This window comes from Macaca thibetana, chromosome 14 (genome assembly GCF_024542745.1).
Source record: "Macaca thibetana thibetana isolate TM-01 chromosome 14, ASM2454274v1, whole genome shotgun sequence".
In the NCBI taxonomy this organism is placed as follows: Eukaryota; Metazoa; Chordata; class Mammalia; order Primates; family Cercopithecidae; genus Macaca; species Macaca thibetana.
In genome coordinates, this window is record NC_065591.1 from 58,742,024 (window position 1) to 58,755,868 (window position 13,845).

The window sequence follows — 13,845 nt, forward strand, 5'->3', positions numbered from 1 at the left end:
ATTGATGGGGCACATGTGAAACTTTGTTACATATACATGCTGCATGATCAAGTGATCAAGTCAGAATAATTAGGGTCCATCATCCTGGAACAATACATTTCTATTTAACTATAGTCAACAGGGTCATTTTTAAATGTTCTGATTAAATTCTTTTGTTTTTTTCTTGATTCATACACTCAGATGATGACAAGCATTTCTAAAACGAGGACTGTAGTGGACACTGTTGTAGTTCCTTCTTAATACTTCTGAATCACTTTTACTGGCTCTGTGCCTCCTTTCTCAGCTTCTTCAAGCTTTACTTTAAAAAAATTATCAAGGTAATGAACATATCCATCACCTCCAAATGTTTCCTTGAGGTGGGTAGCAGGCAGGGGGTGGGACGGCAGTAAGAACACTTAGCATAGCCTTTACTTGATTTCTTTCTAACAGCTTACACCTGCAACCTTCAAAAGAATGTCCTTGAGCATTAGGAACCCTCTCCAGGACACAGAGGTGCCTGAGAGTTTTACTTGTCTCCTTTGCTCACCCCACAGTCCACCAGTAGCCAATGGATGGCTGGAGTGGAACAAAAGCCTACTTCCTATGTCCTAATGTGAACAAACTCTGAGATTTATGTATGTCCTGAAATTCCTTGCTGGATCAGTTTGAGTTTGGGATTTCAATTGAAATTCCACCTTTGTTTAGCTTCTTCTCCATTTCTACTCAACTTTCCCCATTCAATTAATGGTTTTGCTTTAACAAGTCAGCTTTACTTGAGTCCTTGCTCCATATCTGATTCTAGGAAAAGCTGGCCTGTGATGAAAGTCTTTGGTCCTAAGACAAGTCTAATTCCCATTGGTTGAGGGTAGATATTCTTAAAATGTGGAAAGGGATTCATAACATGGAGATATGAAGGAAAAAGTTTCAGGCTTGACTTTCTGTGTAAAGAATATTCATTTACTTTATACCTCTTTTATGGATCTCTTCCAGGCTTTCAGAACACCTATGCTGTACTACAGGAACTGATCAAGAATCAGCCCTCTTCTCTTGAGCAATGTATTTCCCCACATGTAATCTACTTTTAAGAATCCTATCAATTCTTCCTCCAAAATTATTTTAAATTAGTTCCTACTCATATCATTCCACTCCAGGTCACCATCATTTCTCAGTTGGACCACCCACTCATTTATTCTTCTTTCATACACAACTGAAAAATCAGAGAGTGATTTCATTGTAATGTGAAAGTTTTTCTTGGGCAAGACAAATCTTCAACAATGAGGTAAATGTCTTTAGGCTTTGGCATCAGGAACCCTTATGTCTATTTTATAGAAAAAATTTAAAATGTGCCTGAATCTTAGGCCTCATCCCCAGAGAGAAGTATCCCTTGCTTTATGCAGCTTTTGGCTCCTGGCAAGTGGCATTGATTCCCATGACAACAAAAGAACTACCCCCTACCCCAGTTCAAACTGTCTCAGCATCAAACGTGACTGTTCTAATCAAAGCATTGTTGGTATTTTCATTCTACTGTTGTTGTATATTTTAAATATCTACTGTGGCAACCTCCAGCCTCAATGACCTGCCTGCCTGGGCAGTCTAAGTTGTCTCTCTGGGGACCAAATGTTGTTTCGATTAATGCCTTGTCTTTAAAGTTGCATGTATTTTGAGTCTAGTCCTAACCCTAGCCCTACTTCCCCATAATATTTTTAATGCAAAGGTTTGCATAACATAAGCTTTTCAGGAATCATGGCCCATGCCTGTAATCCTAGACCTTGGGAGGCCGAGGTAGGCAGATCACTTGAGGCCAGGAACTCCAACATGGCAAAACTCCATCTCTACTAAAAAATACAAAAAAAAAAAAAAAAAAAAAAAGTTGGGCATGGCTTGACACACCTGTAATCCCAGCTACTCAAGAGGCTAAGGCATAAGAATTGCTTGAACCCAGAAGGCGGAGGTTGTAGTGAGCCAAGATTGTGCCATTGCACTCCAGCAGCCTGAGTAACAGAGCAGACCTGTCTCAAAAAACAAACAAACAAAAACAACAAAGAAAGAAAAAGAAAGAAAGAAAAGAAAAGAGAAACACTTGTGTCGCATGCAATGGCTCACACTTGTAATTCCAGCACTTTGAGAGGTTCAGGAAGAAGGATTGCTTGAACTCAGAAGTTTGATACCAGACGGGGTAGCATAGTAAGACCTCGTCTCTACTAAAAAAAAAAAAAAAAAAAAAAAAGTTAAATAGCCAGGCATGGTGATGTACAACTATAGTCCCAGCCACTAGGGAGACAGGCTTGAGCCCAGGTGTTTGAGGCTACAGTAAGCCATAATTCTGCTACTGCACTCCAGCCTGGGTGACAGAGAGAGAGAGACCCTGTCTCAAAAGCAAAACAAAACAAAACACCAGAAACACTTGAACTCTTATTTTTGAAGAGTTACAGAAAAGTTGGAGGAAGACAAACATGTAAAAATAAGTACATGTACATTTTGTACACGTAGTATATACAAAATTTAACCTATTTATTAATAAACTTGAAATGGGTACATATAGAAAAAAGTGATTTATGCTTCTTGAGGAATCAATTTTAAAAAATATATGCTATATAAAAAGACTGACGGGCTATATGCAAAATGTAAAAGTGACCTATTTCAAGTGGTAAAAGAAGGGGATTAATTTTCTTATTTTTATTTTTCTGGATTTCCAAATTTTCTACAGTGAGGTATATTTGCTCTGCATTAGCAATAAAAACACAAAAATGAAAGTGATGATCATAATAATGATGAAGCTGGCAATATTCCCTGAGTATGTAATATATTTATGCCTTGTGCTTTATAGTAATTCTCTTAATTTTTTTCTCACAACTCTAGGATTTAAGTGCCATTATCCTCTCCATGTTAGAGATGAATAAACAAATTTCAAACTGATATGTAATTTTATGTAACCATAATATTATAATAAAATAAAATATAATATAACATTCAATGTAAGTCATTCATTGTAAAATGAACATATGTGTTCATTTATATATAATATATATTAAATACATATATTTTATATAAATATATATTATTAAATATGTATTATATAAATATATATATATATATATATATATATAATATAATATATATTATATATATTTTTATATATAAGAAATTTTGTAATTATATGGAAAATAAATGGCAGAGCCTGAACTTAAATGAGAAAAATTTATAATTAAAAAATTGGGGTTTTCAACAAGCCATGTGAAATGAACTTAAGCTACACCCGAAATGTTATCTTTGGTCTCCCACATCTATCTCTCCTTCTTCTGCTTCACTGTTGAGCTTCTTACTATTAACTGAACCGAGTTCTTTTTGCTTGCCTCTGCCTTTGCATGTGACATCATGTCTGCCTGCACACATCCCCTCCTCTGTCTGACTCATTCAAATCCTCAAAACTCAGCTCTGTCTGTCATGTGATACTTCCAGATAGGATTAGTAATCTTCTGTATTTTCCTCTATCCTTTAAAAATATTTTTAATTATTAAGCTATTTCTACCACCAATATATATCTCACTCTTTAAACTTCTCCATAGTGTAAACTGTCTTAGTCATCTTTATAAGAAGAAGCCCAGTGTTTTTACAGAGTAAGCTATTTATACATGTTTTTGGACAACTGATTGTACAAAGGATTACACAAGTTCTACAAAGTTCATTCTTCTTAGAGTTTTTGTTCACCATTAGAATTTTTATTTGTCTCAATGACTTTTTTTTTTTTTTTTTTTTTTTTTTTTTTTTTGTCAGAACTGCACTTTTACTGGAAGCTTCATTTCTTTTTCTTTTTCTTTCTTTTTTTTTTTTTGGAAACGGAGTCTCGCTCTGTCGCCCAGGCTGGAGTGCAGTGGCCGGATCTCAGCTCACTGCAAGCTCCACCTCCCGGGTTCACGCCATTTTCCTGCCTCAGCCTCCCGAGTGGCTGGGACTACAGGCGCCCGCCACCTCACCCGGCTAGTTTTTTGTATTTTTTAGTAGAGACGGGGTTTCACCGTGTTAGCCAGGACGGTCTGGATCTCCTGACCTCGTGATCCGCCGTCTCGGCGTCCCAAAGTGCCGGGATTACAGGCTTGAGCCACCGCGCCCGGCCTAGAAGCTTCATTTCATGACAGATGTGTTGTATGTGGTGCTGGCAGAGAAGATTGGGGAGAAGGAGGGGCAGAAATACCTGCTGGGATTCCCACAGAACTTCTGAAAACTACTGGGGAAGAAAAGCTGGTGCCCTGTCTCCAGTGCGGGAGAGGCATTGCAGAAGTTGGCACCCCATGGCCAGCCCACAGGGTTCTTTCCAGTTCCTCTAGAACGGGGTACCCAATCTTTTGGCTTCCCTGGGCCACACTGGAAAAAGAAAACTTGTCTTGGCCACACATAAAATGCACTAACACTAATGATAGCTTATGAGCAAAAAGAATGCAAAAAAATCTTATAGTGTTTTAAGAAAGTTTACGAATTTGTGTTGGGCCACATTCAAAGCCATCCTGGGCCGCATGTCTTTTTAGTGTTAAAAAGAGGCAAGTCTTTTTAGTGTTAATTAGATGAAAATCAAGACCTGAAGGTGTTATATGTCCTGTGAAGGTTGTAGAGCCTGGAAGCTTCCTGACTCAGAAAACTTTAGAGGACAGAATTGGAAAAAGCCTGTCAGTCTTTTTGTGAATCCAGATCTCACTTATCTTATGAGATTGAATGGGGAAACTGATGCCCAAGGAGAGAGGAACTGATGAGATCTCCCAGTGTGGACAGAAGAATAGAATTAGGTATCCACCAAACTATGATCATATTTTGTGCAGCTGAGTAACTGAACTTGGAGAGTGGCCTCTGGTACATTCAGTCCTTGGGGGAAAAAAAAAAAAAAACACCTTACCTGTGTCCAACAGGAACATCTGCCTTGTTCAGCTCTGGCTGACATTCATGCTTCATGCATGTCCTTCAAGCATGTAATATAACAGCTCTATTTCTGTTTTGGCAAAGCCAAAAGAAGAATCAGGGAAGTCTTATTCCCTGTCCTGGCTGAGCTATTAATGGCTGGAGCTGTAGCCAGCTCACTGCTGCCTTGTGTGTCAGAGGCAAGTAAGTGCACTATGAAGTTTGGCCAAGCTCTCGGTCCTGGTTTTGAGAGAGCTGTTCCCACCTGTGCCTCTTTTGGCCTTGCTACTAGTCGAAGGGATGACACCTGTATTTTCCCCCAGGTGTTTCTAGGCTCTTCCTTCCTTTTCTCAGGGAACCTGGTCTTGTTTGAATCTATCATCCTTTGAGAATATAATGAATTTCAGATGCCAATAGGATAAAATTCAAGAAAGAAAAACCAAACTCCAGGCTAGGGGAAGCAGCATTGTATAGAGAAGCGCTACAAGAGTTTGAAGTCAGAGCAACCTAAATTTGATCTCAGCACTGGAACTCTCTGGCTTGTAATGCTTAGCAATTTTGTTAAACTCGCTGAGCTTTGGTTTCCACATTTCTTAAAGATAACAAATGTTCTTATTTTACAGAGTTAGTGTTATGATGAAATTAAACGACTTATATTAGTTAAACCTATCGCATGCTGAATAATTGTTCATTAAGTATCTACTAAATGTCAAATATTCTCCTAAGCATTAGGTTATGGAAGTAAAACGAAAAACAAAAACAAATTTGGTTCCTGTACTCATAAAACTTACATTTTAATGGGGAAATGTAAGCTACAATTAGGTAAACTACAAGATAACAAGAACATATGACTAATATAGCTGTTATTGAATCCAGGAGGAAGAAATAGGAAACTGTACGGAAAGTGGGACGCAGACATGTAGACTTTAGCATAAGAATTTTTGCTGTTGTTAGTTGGTCCTAGGCTGGTCATTGTTAAGGAAAATGTAGGAGACATCATCCCCAGTCTCTTGGGTGTTCAGGTGAATTGAATCTACCTAATTTTGAAATAGCTAGTGAACAGTACAAGATAGAGATAAAATGATATTAAACTGATCCAGGCTTTTAAAAGCCAGTCATTTTGGAGAAAGGAAAAAAATTTTTTTTTTTTTTTGAAGCGGGGTCTTGCTCTGTCACCAGGCTAGAGTGCAGTGGCATGATCTCAGCTCACTGCAACCTCTGACTTCCTGGTTCAAGCAATTCCCCTGCCTCAGCCTCCCAAGTAGCTGGAATTACAGGCACACACCACCACACCCAGCTTATTGTTGTATTTTTAGTAGAGATGGGGTTTCACCATGTTGGCCAGGATGGTCTCAATCTCCTGACCTTGTGATCCACCCGCCTCAGTCTCCTAAAGTGCTGAGATTAGAGGCGTGAGCCACCACGCCTGGCCGAAATTATTTTTTAAATGTAGCACCATTGTTTAAAAAACTTTTAAGTTCAGGGATATATGTCATGGGAGGTTTTTGTACAGATTATTTTGTCACCCAAGTACTAGGCCTAGTATTCATTAGTTATTTTTTTCCTGATTCTCTCCCTCCTTCCACCCTCCACCCTCAAGTAGGCCCCAGTGTCTGTTGTTCCCTTTTTGTATCCATATGTTCTCATCATTTAGGTCCTACTTGTAAATGAGAATAAATGGTATATGGTTTTCTGTTCCTGCTTTGGTTTTTTTTTTTATTTATTTATTTATTTATTTATTTATTTATTATTATTATACTTTAAGTTGTAGGGTACATGTGTATAACGTGCAGGTTTGTTACATATGTATACTTGTGCCATGTTGGTGTGCTGCACCCATCAACTCGTCATTTACATCAGGTATAACTCCCAATGCAATCCCTCCCCCCTCCCCCCTCCCCATGATAGGTCCCGGTGTGTGATGTTCCCCTTCCTGAGTCCAAGTGATCTCATTGTTCAGTTCCCACCTATGAGTGAGAACATGCAGTGTTTGGTTTTCTGTTCTTGTGATAGTTTGCTAAGAATGATGGTTTCCAGCTGCATCCATGTCCCTACAAAGGACACAAACTCATCCTTTTTGATGGCTGCATAGTATTCCATGGTGTATATGTGCCACATTTTCTTAATCCAATCTGTCACTGATGGACATTTGGGTTGATTCCAAGTCTTTGCTATTGTGAATAGTGCTGCAATGGTGGGATTGTAAACTAGTTCAACCATTATGGAAAACAGTATGGCGATTCCTCAAGGATCTAGAACTAGATGTACCATATGACCCAGCCATCGCATTACTGGGTATATACCCAAAGGATTATAAATTATCCTGCTTTGGTTTTCTAAGGATAATAGTCTCCAGCTCCATCCATGTTCTTGAAAAGGACATGATCTAGTTCTTTTTTGATGACTGCATAATATCCCATGGTATATATGTAACACATTTTCTTTATCCAATCTGCCATTGATGGGCATTTAAGTTGATTCAATGTCTTTACTATTGTAAATAGTGTTGCAATGAACATAGGCATGCATGTGTCTTTATGGTAGAGTGATTTGTACTCCTTCGGGTATATACCCAGTAATGGGATTGCTAGGTCAAATGGTAGTTCTGTTTTTAGCTCTTTGAGGAATTGCCACTCTGCTTTCCACAATACTTGAACTAATTTACACTCCTATTAACAGTGTTTAAGCATGCCCTTTTCTCCATAATCTTGCTAGCATCTGTTAATTTTTGACTTTTTAATAATAGCCATTCTGACTGGTGTAAGATGGTATCTCATTGTGGTTTTGATTTGCATTTCTCTAATGATATTGAGCTTTTTCTCATGTGCTTTTTGGGCCACATGTATGTCTTGTTTTGAAAGGTGTCTGTTCATATTCTTTGCCCACTTTTTAATGGAGTTCTTTGGTTTTTACTTGTAAATTTGTTTACATTCCTTATAGCTGCTGGATATTAGACCTTTATCAGATGCATAATTTGCAAATATTTCCTTCCATTCTATAGGATGTCTGTTAATCTGTTGATACTTTTGCTAATGCAGCACATTTTGCTTGAAAAATAATGTAAAAAAAAATCTCGATTTCATTAATTGGAGACTGATTCGAAACTTGCAGATTTTCCATAGACTACAATGGAACACAATGTAACTGGGGATATACATTAATATTTATGTAAAAACTTAAGATGGATACCTAATACTCAGATATTTCTTTCTAATAAAATCTTCCATTAAAAGGAACTCGTATTCCCTGGAGAAATGGTTGATTCTAGGACTGAGGCAGGAAGTGTGCAAGATGATCCTGGAGACTCTTATAATGCAGAAAGTAAGAAAGTGATGGAAAAAAATCCCACATTATTGGGTATGTCAAAGGAACACAGAAACCAAATGAAGAGCTCCCAGTAGCCAAAGCTGTAATATTTGAACAACAAATAAGGTAGTATTGGATTATAAACCAAAATATAAAATAAATGTTTATGAGTATATATGATGTAAATAAATGATTGAATAAGTAAATAAATGAGGAAGGCTCAAAAAGTCTGTCTAGAAGAATTCAACATAATTTATTTAGTTACTTTGCCCATGAGGAGGTGGAACGTTACTCCCTAGCTTTTGAGTGTGGGCTTATCATGGTGACCTCTTTACAAAGAGTACAGTATGAAAAGGGGAGAAAAGAGTAATTGATATGGTTTGGCTGTGTCCCCACCCAAATCTCATCTTGAATTCCCACATGTTGTGGAAGGAACCCAACAGGAAGTAATTGAATCATGGGAGCAAGTTCTTTCCCATGCTATTCTTGTGATAGTGAATTGCTCTCATGAGATCTGATGGTTTTAGAAGGAGGAATTCCCCTGCACAAGCTCTCTCTTTGCCTGCTGCTATCCATGTAAGACGTGACTTGCTGTTTCTTGCCTTCTGCCTGATTGTGAGACTTCTCCAGCCACGTGGAATTATAAGTCCAATTAAACCTCTTTCTTTTGTATATTGCCCAGTCTCAGGAATGTCTTTATCAGCAGTGTGAACATGAATACAGTAAATTTGCACCAGTAGAGCTCAGTGTTGCTGAAAAGATACCTGAAAATGTGGAAGTGACTTGGAACTGGGTAACAGGCAGAGGTTGAAACAGTTTGGAGGGCTCAGAAGAAGACAGGAAAATGTGTGAAACTTTGGAACTTCCTAGAGACTTGTTGAATGACTGACAAAAATGCTGATAGTGACATGAACAATAAAGTCCAGGTTGAGGTGGTCTCAGATGGAGATGAGGAACTTGTTGGGAACTGGAGCAAAGGTGACTCTTGTTATGTTTAGCAAAGAGATTGGTGGCATTTTGCCCCTGGCCTAGAGATTTGTGGAACTTTGAACTTGAGAGAGAAGATTAAGGGTATCTGGCAGAAGAAATTTCTAAGCAGCAAAGCATTCAGATGTGACTTGGGTGCTATTAAAAGCACTCAGTTTTATAAGGGAAGCAGAGTATCCCTGCAAAATTTAGAAAGTTAGAACTGCAAAGTTCAGAAAATTTGCAGCCTGACAATGTGAGATTGAAGGGGGCCAGCCTCTCCACACCTGTGGGTATTTCTCGTCAGGTGAGACAAGAGACTGTGAAAAGAAATAAGACAGAGAGACAAAGTGTAGAGAAAGAAAAGTGGGCCCAGGGGACTGGCGCTCAGCATACGGAGGACCTGCACCGGCACCAGTCTCTGAGTTCCCTTAGTATTTATTAATTATTATTTTCACGATCTCAGCAAGAGGAATGTGGCAGGAGAGCAGGTTGATAGTGGGGAGAAGGTCAGCAAGAAAACATGTGAGCAAAGGAATCTGTGTCACAAATAAGTTCAAGGGAAGGTATTATGCCTGGATGTGCACGTAGGCCAGATTTATGCTTTTCTCCACCCAAACATCTCAGTGGAGTAAAGAGTAACAGAACAGCATTGCTGCCAACATGTCTCACCTCCCACCACAGGGCAGCTTTTTTCCTATCTCAGAACTGAACAAATGTACAATCGGGTTTTATACCAAGACGTTCAGTTCCCAGGGGCAGGCAGGAGACAGTGGCCTTCCTCTGTCTGAACTGCAAGAGGCCTTCCTCTTTTACTAATTCTCCTCAGCACAGACCTTTCACAGGTGTCGAGCTGGCAGATGGTCAGGTCTTTCCCATCCCACAAGGCCATATTTCAGACTATCATATGGGGAGAAACCTTGGACAATACCCGGCTTTCCAGGGCAGAGGTCCCTGCGGCTTTCCGCAGTGCACTGTGCCCCTGGTTTATCGAGACTGGAGAATGGCGATGACTTTTACCAAGCATACTGCCTGTAAACATTTTGTTAAAAAGGCACATCTTGCACAGCCCTAGATCCCTTAAACCTTGATTCCATACAACACATGTTTCTGTGAGCTCAAGGTTGGGGCAAAGTTATAGAATAAGAGCATCTCAAGGCAAAGCAATTGTTCAGAGTATAGGTCAAAATGGAGTTTCTTATGTCTTCCCTTTCTACATAGATACAGTAACAGTCTGATCTCTCATTCTTTTCCCTATAGTGATAGAAAAGAAAAACCCATTTTCTGAGGAGAAATTCAAGCTGGCTGCAGAAATTTGCGTAAGTAACTAACAGCCAGTGTTAATCCAGAAGACAATGGGGAGAATGTCTCCAGGGCATGTAAGAGGGCTTCATGGCAACCCCTCCTACCACAGGCCTAGAAGAAAATGTTTTCATGGGCTAGGTCTGGGTCCCGTGCTGTGTGCAGCCTAGGAACTTGGTGCCCTGCATCCCAGCCACGGCTGAAAGGGGCCAACCTAGAGCTCGAGTCATGGTTTCAGAGGATGCAGGCTCCAAGCCTTGGCAGCTTCCACATGGTGTTGAGCCTGCGAGTGCACAGAAATCAAGAATTGAGGTTTGGGAACCTCCACCTAGATTTCAGAAAATGTATGGAAATGCCTGGATGCCCAGGCAGAAAGTTCTCTGAGAAGATCCACTGGCTAGACTAATGGCAGTGGAAGTGAAAATGGGTATTTAACCAAGGTTTGAGTAAAAAGATGTTGCCAAGGAGGAACTAATAGGATTAGGAGACTGGTTGAACACTTCTTTGATAGCACTTATCAGTGCAAAATTATAATATAGTAAAGCCTTTTCCATGGCACTTTTTGTCTGTATCTGTGTATTTACGTTGTCTCACTTAAGGAGCCATGAGCTCTTAGAGGACGCAACTTGTTCATTGTTGTACCTTCAGGATTCAGTATGAATATTCACTGATTAAATGAAAGAATATGTCAATGAAAAGTGAGGTAAAAGCAATAAATATGTAATAAGACATTTTTCTTTCACGATTTAGAGAATGGGAGAAAATTTTGTCCTGGGAGCTTGTTGTTTGACATGTGCCTTGACACTTAGGCAGAAATGTCTCAGAGACAATTCTCACTTTTCAGTAAGAATGGAACAGGCCAAGGCTAGAGAAACAATTTGGGGACTATGCATTTCTTCAGTCATTTATTGAGTACTTACTATATGCCAGACATTGGACTAGGTGTCAGAGATACAAACAAGAATGATGAACTGCTCTTACTGTATCCTCTATGCTTATAAAGAGACAATTTCAATGTCTTCAATGCTTAAAAGTTATATATACAAGACATCACATGTGTACAAAGGAGAACAAACTCAGATTTGCCTAGAGGAATCAGGGAGAGATTCATAGGAGAGAAAACACTAGAGTTGAATCTTAAATAATATGTAGGGATTAAGTTGGTATGGTGAGTATGGGGTGAGAGGCAAGAATAGCAGGCAGAGGAATTGAGTAAAGATATAAAGATTTAATAATAATATCTACCTTCTGTTGATGACATATTCTTTCCCAAGTAGCTTGATTTAGAGAATAAAGAGCTTGAATTAGAGAATAAAAAGTAACTATTCATTTCTTTCAATTACCCCAAAGAAATAGTTTACAATATGGTGATATGACATCCATTTGTGTCTATTGGCCTCAAAGGTTCTTTTTCTCTCTCTTATGACTCTCCTGAAGCCTCTTGGCTGCCCATATTACATTCCTTTACTTCCAAATATCTTTCTAGACTCTTAGATTCTTTCTTTATATTTTAGAGATTAAATATGCTATCTTAAAGTTGATATTTTGGAATCAGATAGACCTAGATTCAAACCCAAACTTTGACACCCATTACTTGTTACTTTGCCATATTCTATACTTCTTATTAATACCTGTGAGGAGTAAATAACACTTTGTTGACAAATATGTAGCTCATATTTAACATGTTACTTCCTTTCTTTACTCTGTTCACTGGGAAAAGGAGGGAACCTAATAATTTACTTGTGTTATGAATAGTAGCAAATACCTATTGGGAAATTTACATAACTGATATACTACTTTAAATGTAAAAAATAACAAAGAATAGACAAAAGTCATAAAGTTCCACAGGTGTTAGTTGTTGGCTAATATCATTTGATTAACCGACCTGGTACGTCTGCTGCCACATGAATGGCTGGCCTCTTAACATCTTCACAGTAGGTTTCATTATTCTCATTTCATCTTTGCATTAAATCCACAGGATATTATCACTCAATTCACAGAAGAGGAAATAGAAGGAGAGAAACATAGAGTGATTTTCATATCTGGTAAGTAGCAGACACACAATTTGAACTCAGGATTTTTAGACTCTAAATTTTTGAGAGAACCAAAAAAGCACATTTAGAGAAATTAAAAATGCATGGTATAAGGGAAAAGAAAATAGTTCAGCATGATAAACTATTTTCATCATACCCCATTCAAATGTATGGATGGGGTATGATGAGAACTGAAATTTGAAAGAGAAATCAGAACTGGACTATAAGGTTTGTATGACATGCTAAGTACAGTGGTTTCATTCTGATTATGAGGGTGATTCATAAGGAATTTAAACATGATTAAGACAGATTACCACATGTGTGTTTAGAAAGAACTCTGGGGAGACTAAGGGCTGAATGGGAATGAGGTGTATGTGTAAATCTGCAACATGACTGGAGGCAGGGAATACAATTAGGAGGCTGTAGCACTGATCCTAGTGGGAGATAGAAGTCAATGCCCAAGTTTCATCTCCAGAGGGGTGATGTGTTGGAATCCTGTGAATGAACGGGATGTCTAGGAGACAGTAAACAAGCAGTATAGAAGAGGGCCAATAAATTAACTCCCAGGATAAATACAATTTAAAAAGACTTGGAAAATAACCCAAATACTCTGCACTTAGTCATGTACGGGGAATAGCAAGAAAATCCATGGTTATGGAAGGCAAGGTGACAAAAGGTTTCAAAAGCAATATTCCATTTCCATAAGCATCCAAGAGAACTTGAAGAGCATTTGATTTCCTCAAGGATCTCTGTAGACCAACAGCTGTTACAAGCCTGGGATCACTTGACTCTGTGTCACTTCCTCCCACCAAGGCCCTGGTCCCTCAAGATGTTCTCCAGAATCATAGTCTCTGAGAGCTGGAAGTGACCCTGGAGACCTCAGAGTAAAAGCCTCAGAGTCTCTACTAAGTTCTTTCTCCCTCTAACACAGCTACACTTAGGCTCTGTAATCACTGACTTCCGTCTTCAGTCTCTCCTACCCTTGGGGATGCTGACTAGCGAGTCTATTAATGAGCAGTCACAGGCTGTGACCTCATTAAAAAGTAGCTAATGAGGCACTCTGTTGTTCAGGGAACACAGTCTACTGAGGTTCCCAGTGGCCTATCTTGGGGCCTAGAGGGAAAGCTTAGGTGAATAGAAAGGATCATATATGGGAGGGAGGGCTAATGACTCAGGCTGCAGAACCATAGCTTCAAACAAACTCATCCTGGCAAGCAGCCACCTTTGCAGCTCAAGTCCTGCTGGCCTGCAGGTAGACAGGAGTAGATGTGGTCCAGAACAGCAGTGATTTTCCTCTGAGCTGTTAGCATGTCTGCTCTGCTGCCCTATTTTGATAAGGACTTCAATTTCTGAAGATTAAGAGGATTTCCTT